The sequence below is a fragment of the Gekko japonicus genome, unplaced genomic scaffold (assembly GCF_001447785.1).
Source record: "Gekko japonicus isolate JY-2015 unplaced genomic scaffold, Gekko_japonicus_V1.1 scaffold5598, whole genome shotgun sequence".
Lineage (NCBI taxonomy): Eukaryota > Metazoa > Chordata > Lepidosauria > Squamata > Gekkonidae > Gekko > Gekko japonicus.
In genome coordinates this window covers 14,287-22,848 of record NW_015170432.1, presented here as the reverse complement: position 1 = coordinate 22,848, position 8,562 = coordinate 14,287, and the positions used below count along the sequence as shown (strand labels likewise).

At 45.9% G+C, this 8,562-nt stretch overlaps 1 protein-coding gene across 1 annotated transcript in view; it reads right to left on the bottom strand.

The window, feature by feature from the left end:
- The window catches only part of RCBTB1 (regulator of chromosome condensation (RCC1) and BTB (POZ) domain containing protein 1), a 27,320-nt gene extending 23,894 nt beyond the window's left edge, over positions 1-3,426 (bottom strand). The window contains exon 1 of the mRNA XM_015418304.1: positions 3,391-3,426. The gene's annotated coding sequence lies outside the window, so the exon portion shown is untranslated. The remainder of the gene's footprint in view (positions 1-3,390) is intronic.
- Positions 3,427-8,562: the final 5,136 nt, after the last annotated feature.

The window sequence follows — 8,562 nt, the reverse complement described above, 5'->3', positions numbered from 1 at the left end:
TCTTTCCCTGGCAGGGACAGGCAGCTGGCAATACACTGTGCTCCATGGTCTGACTTTCTGATTTCAACCAGATCTTGATTTCCTTTCTGTCCTACTCCTTCCACTGGGAGAACGACTCAAATACACAAGAAGTCATCCCCGTGAGCAGGGGCACAACCTTCCAAGCGGCGCCTTCTATCGCGGAGCTACTTTACGAAGGCAGCACATGGGGTTGTTCGCTCTTCCTCCTCCATCCCCCAATCCAAGAAAGGGAGATGGGAGCAGAGGTTTTGTGCTCCAAAGGCTGCACGTGTGGCCAGATCTCTTGTCGCTTCCAGTTCTCCAGGGCAACTGAACGGATTGTCAGTGTCAGCCAGAGGCAAGTTTGACTCACCCCAGCAATGGAACAAGCTTGAAAGCAATCCCCCTAAAAAGAGGAATTACTGTCATCACTGTACAGGAAGGACAACTAAGGCTCCCCTGCGTCCTGGTGATGTTTAGTAACATGTATACCCCACGTATTATTTGGCAACACGTGGAGCAGTGTTCTACATGGGAGCATAATGAGAACTGCTAATCTTATCCCACAGGTATTCGTCATTCTTTCGTTAGCCACTATTTAAATGTGTCGCTATCAAAGCGACATTGCACTGAAGAGACAACAGTCTCGACCATTAGGACAAAACACACAAAGTGAGGCTATTTACAGTAACTGATGTCCCCTAAATGTCCTTAAAACAGCTCAAAGTTCTGGCATGTGTCTCCTGAGTGCAACCATTGCTGTTTTTAGCAAGATTCGTTTATATTAAACATCATGTAGATGTGAGAATACAGGCGAGCCCCGCAGAACACGCAGGGTCAAAGGAGAGAAGAGACTGGATTTATACCCCGCCCTTCATTACCCAAAGGAGTCTCAGAGCGGCTTACAATCCCTTTCCTTTCCGCTCACCACAACAGACACCCTGTGAGGCGGGTGGGGCTGAGAGAGCTCTGAGAGAACTGCTCTTGAGAGAACAGCTCTGAAAGAACTTGTGACTGATCCAAGGTCACACCAGCAGCTGCATGTGGAGGAGTGGGGAATCAAACCTGGTTCTCACAGATTAGAGTCCGCGCTCTTAACCACTACACCAAACTGGCTCTCCCCTGCTGACTTTTTAAATAGTGTAGGGTATAGTTACAGCAAATCCAGCACTCATCCAAATAAATTGGATTTCTGTTCCAGCCAACATATATTGCAAATACTGGAATTGTATTTGCATTTAACCACTATTGGAACAACAGCCGCTAAGAACAGGGATATTTCCTTTGCTAATGGAGCCACCAGCTGCAGGGAACAAATTGTGATACTCAGCGGTTATATAATTATCTACAGCTTTTTTGGGATTCGGATCTATAAGGAGATCAGTAGGGTAATTAGACAGAACGTCATGCCAGATGACTATTATTCTGTAAACTCCGCCCCTCCCCAGGACAATTAAAAACTACTGCATAAAAAAATGTATTCTCCCTCATCTCTGGTACAAGATTACCAATAGCCAGGGCATGGGAAACAAGAAACCAATGTGTTCGATCCTGGCACAAGACACTGTGGGATGAAGTACTGATGGAGGTATTTTAGTTAAGATATAGAAAAACTTAACCCCTTTACAAATGATTAACAAAGTTACTTAGGAAAATTATTAGGGACTGTGGTCAATACTTGTTGAAACTTGGATCCCACTATGGAATTCTGCATCATTTCAGTTGTGTTTTTAAACTTCTGGGTGGGTCTACAATCCTAATCCTATTGCACTGTCTACTGCAGGGGTGTCAAACATGCAGCCCGGGGGCCAGATCAGGCCTCCGGAGGGCTTCTATCAGGCCCGCAGTGGAACTGGGCTGTCTTCTGCTGCTTCTTCCAGTTCTGCTGCATCATTGTAGGTTTGCGGCTTACAGAGACACACCTGAACAGCGTAATCAAATCAAGATTGCAACAGCACAGACATTTTGATGCAGTAATTCAGAGCAAGAGGTATCAGTTATCAGGCACTGTTAAATAAACAAAACATTGTAAGAGTGCTAATGTTTTAAGCATGTTTTTATTTTAAGTAAAAAAACACCCTTCGCGTTTGTGTCCTTTATAAAGTTTATATCTCCGCTACCTGGTATTACAGATATGACACACATGGCCCAGCCCGACAAGGTCTCGTTCATGTCAGAGCCGGCGACACCCCTGGTCTACTGAGTGTCCCGTTCTGTCGATTGTATTGATTCACTCTGTGCTGAAATCCGCCTTGAGCCCTTGTGAGAAAGGTAGACTATGAATAACGTAAATAAAATAAATAAATTTTGTAGACTCCTTCAGAATACTGATGCTCATTACCTGGGTGGAAACCGATGGACAGGTGAAGCAGACAGACCTTGTTTCAAGGCAACCTGCTGCGTACTTTGAAACTGTTCCTCACCCCCCCTGACCTGGACAGCCCAGGCAAGCCCGATCTCGTCAGATCTCGGAAGGTAAGCAGGGCCGACGCTGGCAAGTACTCGGAGACCTCCAAGGAATACCAGGGCTGGGACGCAGAGGCAGGCAACAGTAAGCCACCTCTCTGAAACGTCCTAGCCCCATTAGGGGTAGCCAGAAGTCAACCACGACTTCCAGGCATACACACATACATACACCAAGTCCTAGGAGGAAAGACTGAGGGACTTGGGAATCTTTAGTATGGAGAAGAGGAGGTTGAGGGGGGACATGATTGCTCTCTTGAAGTATCTGAAGGGCTGTCACTTAGAGGAGGGCAGGGAGTTGTTCCTGTTGGCAGCAGAGGATAGGACTCGCAACAATGGGTTTAGAATTAAGGGCAGGAAGGTACCGGCTGGATCTTAGGAAAAACTTTTTTTGCAGTCAGGGTTTAGAATTAAGGGCAAAGAGGTACCGGCTGGATCTTAGGAAAAACTTTTTTTGCAGTCAGGGTTGTGCAAGAGTGGAATCAGCTGCCTAGGGAGGTGGTGAGCTCCCCCTCACTGGCAGTCTTTAAGCAGCGGCTGGACAAACACTTGTCAGGGACGCCCTAGGCTGATCCTGCATTGAGCAGGGGGTTGGACTAGATGGCCCGTAGGACCCCTCCCAACTCTGTGTGATTCTATGATACACAAAGAAAGACAGAAAGAAATCCTCATCCAAGGCCGAGGAAAGTTACACAAATCTACCACTAATCTACTGCTTAACGTTGCGACTCCTGGGAACCAGATTTTTCTAAAACATTCCTGGCAAAGCATCCTCAGCTAGTAACATAAACACCTGAAGGAAAAGCTAGGCTGAAGGGCACTTTTAAAAAAGAGGATTAAAGGAGACAGCTTTAGCCAACACACCCGATACGTAAACAGAACACCCTGAATCTGTAACGTTTGACATTCCGTTAGCACAAAGCTTACCAGCAGCTTCCTTCAACAGCCAGGCTCCATTGCCATGGCGAAGGCGACATCTCCGAAGCAGCCCACTGATGCTGATGCACAAACGGGCAGGAACAAGGAGTTGTGTGTGATTTCAGTCCTAGCGCAATCCCAACAAAGGGAAGGGTGTTTTCCCTAAACAAAAGGCAGACAGCACAGGACACACTTTAAGGCTGTCTCGTACAGTACGGATAAATTCACCCCAGTCACAAGGTACCAGTTTCAGGGTTTTTTAAAATCCAGTTTTGTATTGAATTGGCAGGAAAGACAAAACCCAATGGGCTGACAAGCCTTCCAAATGCCTAAATATGAGAGAAGAAGAAAAGATTGGATTTATACCCCGCCCTTCACTACCCAAAGGTGTTTCAGAGCGGCTTACAAACTCCTTTCCCTTCCCCTCCCCATAACAGACACCCTGTGAGGTAGGTGAGGCTGAGAGAACTCTTGATAGAAACTGCTCTTTTTCAAGAACAGCTGTGCCAGAGTTATGGCTTGTCCAAGATCATCCAGCCAGGTGCAAGTGGAGAAGTGGGGAATCAAACCCGGTTCTCCCAGATTAGAGTCCGGCACTTAACCACTACACCAAACTGGCTCTCCATAAAGAATGTTCTGTGCGCTCTCCACAATAAACACTGCAAGATGCTCCTGTGAAACAGTGAGGGGAACATGAGCTGTGAAGATACACACCATGTGCAACCGATACACAAAAGCGATTGTGAGAAAGGCCTAGTTTTCACGGGTAGAACTGCTTCAGGTTGCAGGTGGGTGCCAAGAGGTCCTGTACAGAAAAAGAAAATCCTCTCTCCATAACAAAAAACTAGATCTCAGTTCAGACATAATGTGAAATCATTATTTAAACAAACGAGCTATACTTGGCGTGGTCATGTACACATGGCTTACTCCCCTAACTGTAGCTTGCTAGGGTTCGTCAAACTGGGATCTGAAATCATGGTTTGCAGATTTTTTTTTACAACTCTACATGATGTACCAATGCAGGAATCCTGGCTTGGTCCACATCTACAAAGCCATCTGGCCAGAGCAAAGGTGACGAAACCAGCATTTGTCAAGGAAAACCCAGAATCAACCAAACATTCACCAAATCCTATTTTGACAACATAAACGATATAGATTCGGGTGGGTAGCCATGTTGGTCTGAAGCAGCAGAACAAAGTTTTGAGTCCAGAGGCACCTTTAAGACCAATAAAAGTTTTATTCTGGGTCTAAGCTTTCGTCAGAAACTGAGCAACTGGGACGCGGAGTTTACCACCTCAGTCACAATTAGACAAAAAAAAAAAACCAACACAAGGAAGATTGGTTGGGGGGGGGAAGTAAGTGTGGTGGGGGAGAATAATGTCTGGATGTCAGAACAGGTAAATTACTTGGAGACTGGCTCATTTGGACATTATTTTATTCTATTTATACCCCGCCCTCCCTACCAAGGGATATGGGAAAAGAGACTCATAAGAACGTAAGAGACGCCAATGTTGGATCAGGCCAAAGGCCCATCCAGTCCAACACTCTGTGTCACGGGGGGGGGACGAAACAGAAGAGGGTGGGCCCCTGGCCCGTAGCTAATGTGGGGCACACGGGGCCAGGCCCCCTTGTGTTTCTTCTGGGCCCCCTCCCTCCTGGGCTGCCCCCAAAGTGCTCCAACCTACCACCTACACTGTGCTTTCATTTAATTAGCTGGTGGGGTCCCCAAGGCCCCTCCCAAAAAATTCCCTAGCTACGGGGCCCTCACAGAAACAGAGAAGGGGAGCTTAGAGAGGCAACAGCTGTACGGACGGTGTTATAAAGTGGGGAGCTGTGATGTTCCCTTATTGTATGGTATAGTTATTTTAACACGATCCCTTAGGGGGGAAAAGCCTTTTGTTTAGTTTCCCTTTTTACTTGTTCTGTTGGTTGCTGGCTGTGGCTGGTTACGGCCTAGCAGGGCCCAGACCAGCCCTCGCCTATGTTCCAATAAAGCTCGGAACTGTTTTGGTACCAGGCACTGTGATGTTATTACAGACAATATGAGAGGAAAGCAAAGGGGACATTCAGGTCAGTCTGCAAGGATCCCAATGGCCAAAACCCATTGTCTGAGACAAGTAAATGAAAGATGAGACAGGAGGAGTGGATGGACAGGGAGGCTGGAAAAGGCTGGGTTCAAGGAGGCTGGAAGACAGTGGGTGCATTCAGATGGGGCGTTTCAGCCGGCATAAACTGTACCGGTTGGAACCGGTGCAGTTTATGCCGGCTGAAACGTGATCACACTCACCTCCTGACTGCGCAGCACATCGCAACCCGTCCACATGCAGTGGGCGTCAGAGTTTTTAAAAAAACTCAGTTTGAGCATGTGCATAGGCAGCCATCCACAGAATGGCGATCTTCGCGCATGCGCAAAAAACCCTGTCTTACATTTAAACTTTAAAGGTAAGGACTTGCCTTTAAAGTTTAAAGACCAAAGTAGCCTCCCTGAGGTCCCGGATGCCTCCGAAACGCTAAGCTAAGGCCCTTTTATTTTCTTTTTAAACAAACGCCAGGGCGAAGCTTCACCCAAGCGCATATCGCCGACCTTTAAAAAAAAATGGCGGGCGAAAATCGGAAGCCTCAGGCTTCCGAACGGAAGTGGCTCTGCAAGGTTGGAGAGCGATCAGACGGGGGTAAAGCGATTACAACCGTTGTACTCAGGATACCACCACTTGGGGACCTAGTGGCAGAATACAACGGTGTAAAGCTCTTTGCAACGGTTAGGGACGGAAGGCAGATGTTCTCCGTGTGAACACCGGTAAGTACACCGATTCCAACCGGCACCTATTCCGTTGCAAATGCCCCGTCTGAACGCACCCAGTGTGTCATATGGTATATATGGGGTGGGTGGTCTTTGGCTGCCCAAGAGCATGCCAGCATTCTGTTCATTGGCTCAAAAGAGGCCTTCTTAGTTCAATTTCATGCCTCTGAAATCTATTGTTTGGTTTTATTTATTCAGGGTTCAAATGGGGAAGGGGAGAGAGAAGTCTGAGCTCTGATATAAGGAAAAGGATCAAGGTGGGTAGCCATGTTAGTCTGTAGCAGGAAAAAAGAGCAAGAGTCCAGGAGCACCTTAGAGACTAACAAAATATGTGGCAGGGGAGGAGCTTTTGTGAGTCACTGCTCACTTCTTCAGGTATATGAAGGAAAGTGGAGAGTTTTCCCCCTGGGAAACGGATGCAATTATTTTCACAGAATAAGAAGATAGGCAGCATCTCACCAATGTATTAGCAACAGAACACACACACACACAAAGGACCAAGTTCATCATAACTGCTGAGTAGAAAAAAACAAGCAAGACAGAGTAGAAAAAAACAAGCAAGACAACAGCTTTGCATATGCTGCTGCCCATTGACAATCTAAGATTGCGGACACATACACTAAATAATCCACTTTCAATCCACTGTTGATGCACTTTCCAACTGGATTTTACTGTGTGAACTGGCAAAATCCAATTAGAAAGTGCGTTGAAAATGGATTATTTAGCACAGTGATGGCGAACCTTTTAGAGACCGAGTGCCCAAACTGCGATCCAAAACCCACTTATTTATTGCAAAGTGCCAACACGGCAATTTAACCTGAATACTGAAGTTTTATTTTAGAAAAAACAACTCATACATTAATTTAAGATGATCCAAACAAAGTAAGGAAAGCAATCCCAAATGCTTTCATTTACTTAAAATTATTTGGCAGAGAATTCGACACTTTAACGATGGTCTGGGCCTGGCTGCGGCGATGGCACGCGTGCCCACAGAGAGGGCTCTGAGTGCCACCTCTGGCTCCGGTGCCATAGGTTCGCCACCACTGATTTAGCATGTGTGATTGCAGTGTAAACCTGTATTTGGTTCTTTTTTTAAAACCTACAAAATATAAACAATTTATCGTTCCTTATATTTCAAAAGCTTTTAAGAGCATTGTTGGATGAGTGGGGAGAATTATGCCCAAGACTTCCGAGTGAGCTCAAGAAATTTACAAGCCTACATGCATACATCAACATATCATGACCTTGACTTGAGCGATGGGGCTGACAAACCATGCATCTTTATTTATTCTCTTTACTGTTTTTGCAACCAGAGTCATAAACAGCAAACCCTCATCCCACAATAAACCTCATTCCACAGGAAAACATGGAAGAATTTAAAGACTGCTACTGCAAAAGTTGTCATGTGATTTGACAACAGCGGCTAGAAATGTTGCCACATGCAGGATAGTTCATTTGTCTTCATCTCTAAGTAACCAGGATGATTTTGCTTCTGGAGAGGGGAAGTCCTGATTAAATAAAGGGGAAATCAGTTCATCTCTTAGAGCTGAAAATTTGGGACATTCAAGCAAAATATGATCAATAGAGTCAACTTTACTGCTGCCACAATTACAGAGTCTATCTGAGTATGAAATCCTATTCAATCTTTCTGACATCAGAGCTGAAGGTAGGGCATTCAGGCGCACTAGCATGAATGTCCTTCTATACTTTGTAAGTATTATCTCAGATAAGTAGTTTGGCATTGTTGTTGGTGTATCATTGCTTGCTTCCATCAAAAGCATGCACCCTTAATTAGGATGGCCCTATGGTAATAAAAGGTACTACATGGATTCCCCATTTGAACCATGAATACATAAAACCAAAGAATGGATTTCAGAGGCATATCCAAACTGGAGAGCCAGTTTGGTGTAGTGGTTAAGTGCACGGACTCTAATCTGGGAGAACCGGGTTTGATTCCCCACTCCTCCGCTTGCACCTGCTGGATGACCTTGGGCAAGCCATAGTTCTGTCAGAGGTGCCCTTGAAAAAGAGCAGTTTCTGTCAGAGCTCTCTCAGCCCCCCTACCTCACAGGGTGTCTGTTGTGGGGAGGGAAAGGGAAAGGAGTTTGTAAGCCACTCTGAGACTCCCTTGGGTAGTGAAGGGCGGGGTATAAACCCAATCTCTTCTTCTTCGGATTTAGTTTTACAACTGCTCGCTTAAGACAGCCGCTAGCTCTCACACAGGTTATGCCTTTTGCACACATGTGTTTTCCAGCACCTCATAAAGCACTCCTCCTAGTTAACCTTGTTCGATTTAATCACTCGCAACCGCCAAGAGCTATGTTTCCTTTTAATGAGCGCTTCTATACAGTTGACTGACAGGACGCCAGTAAGTTCCTGAA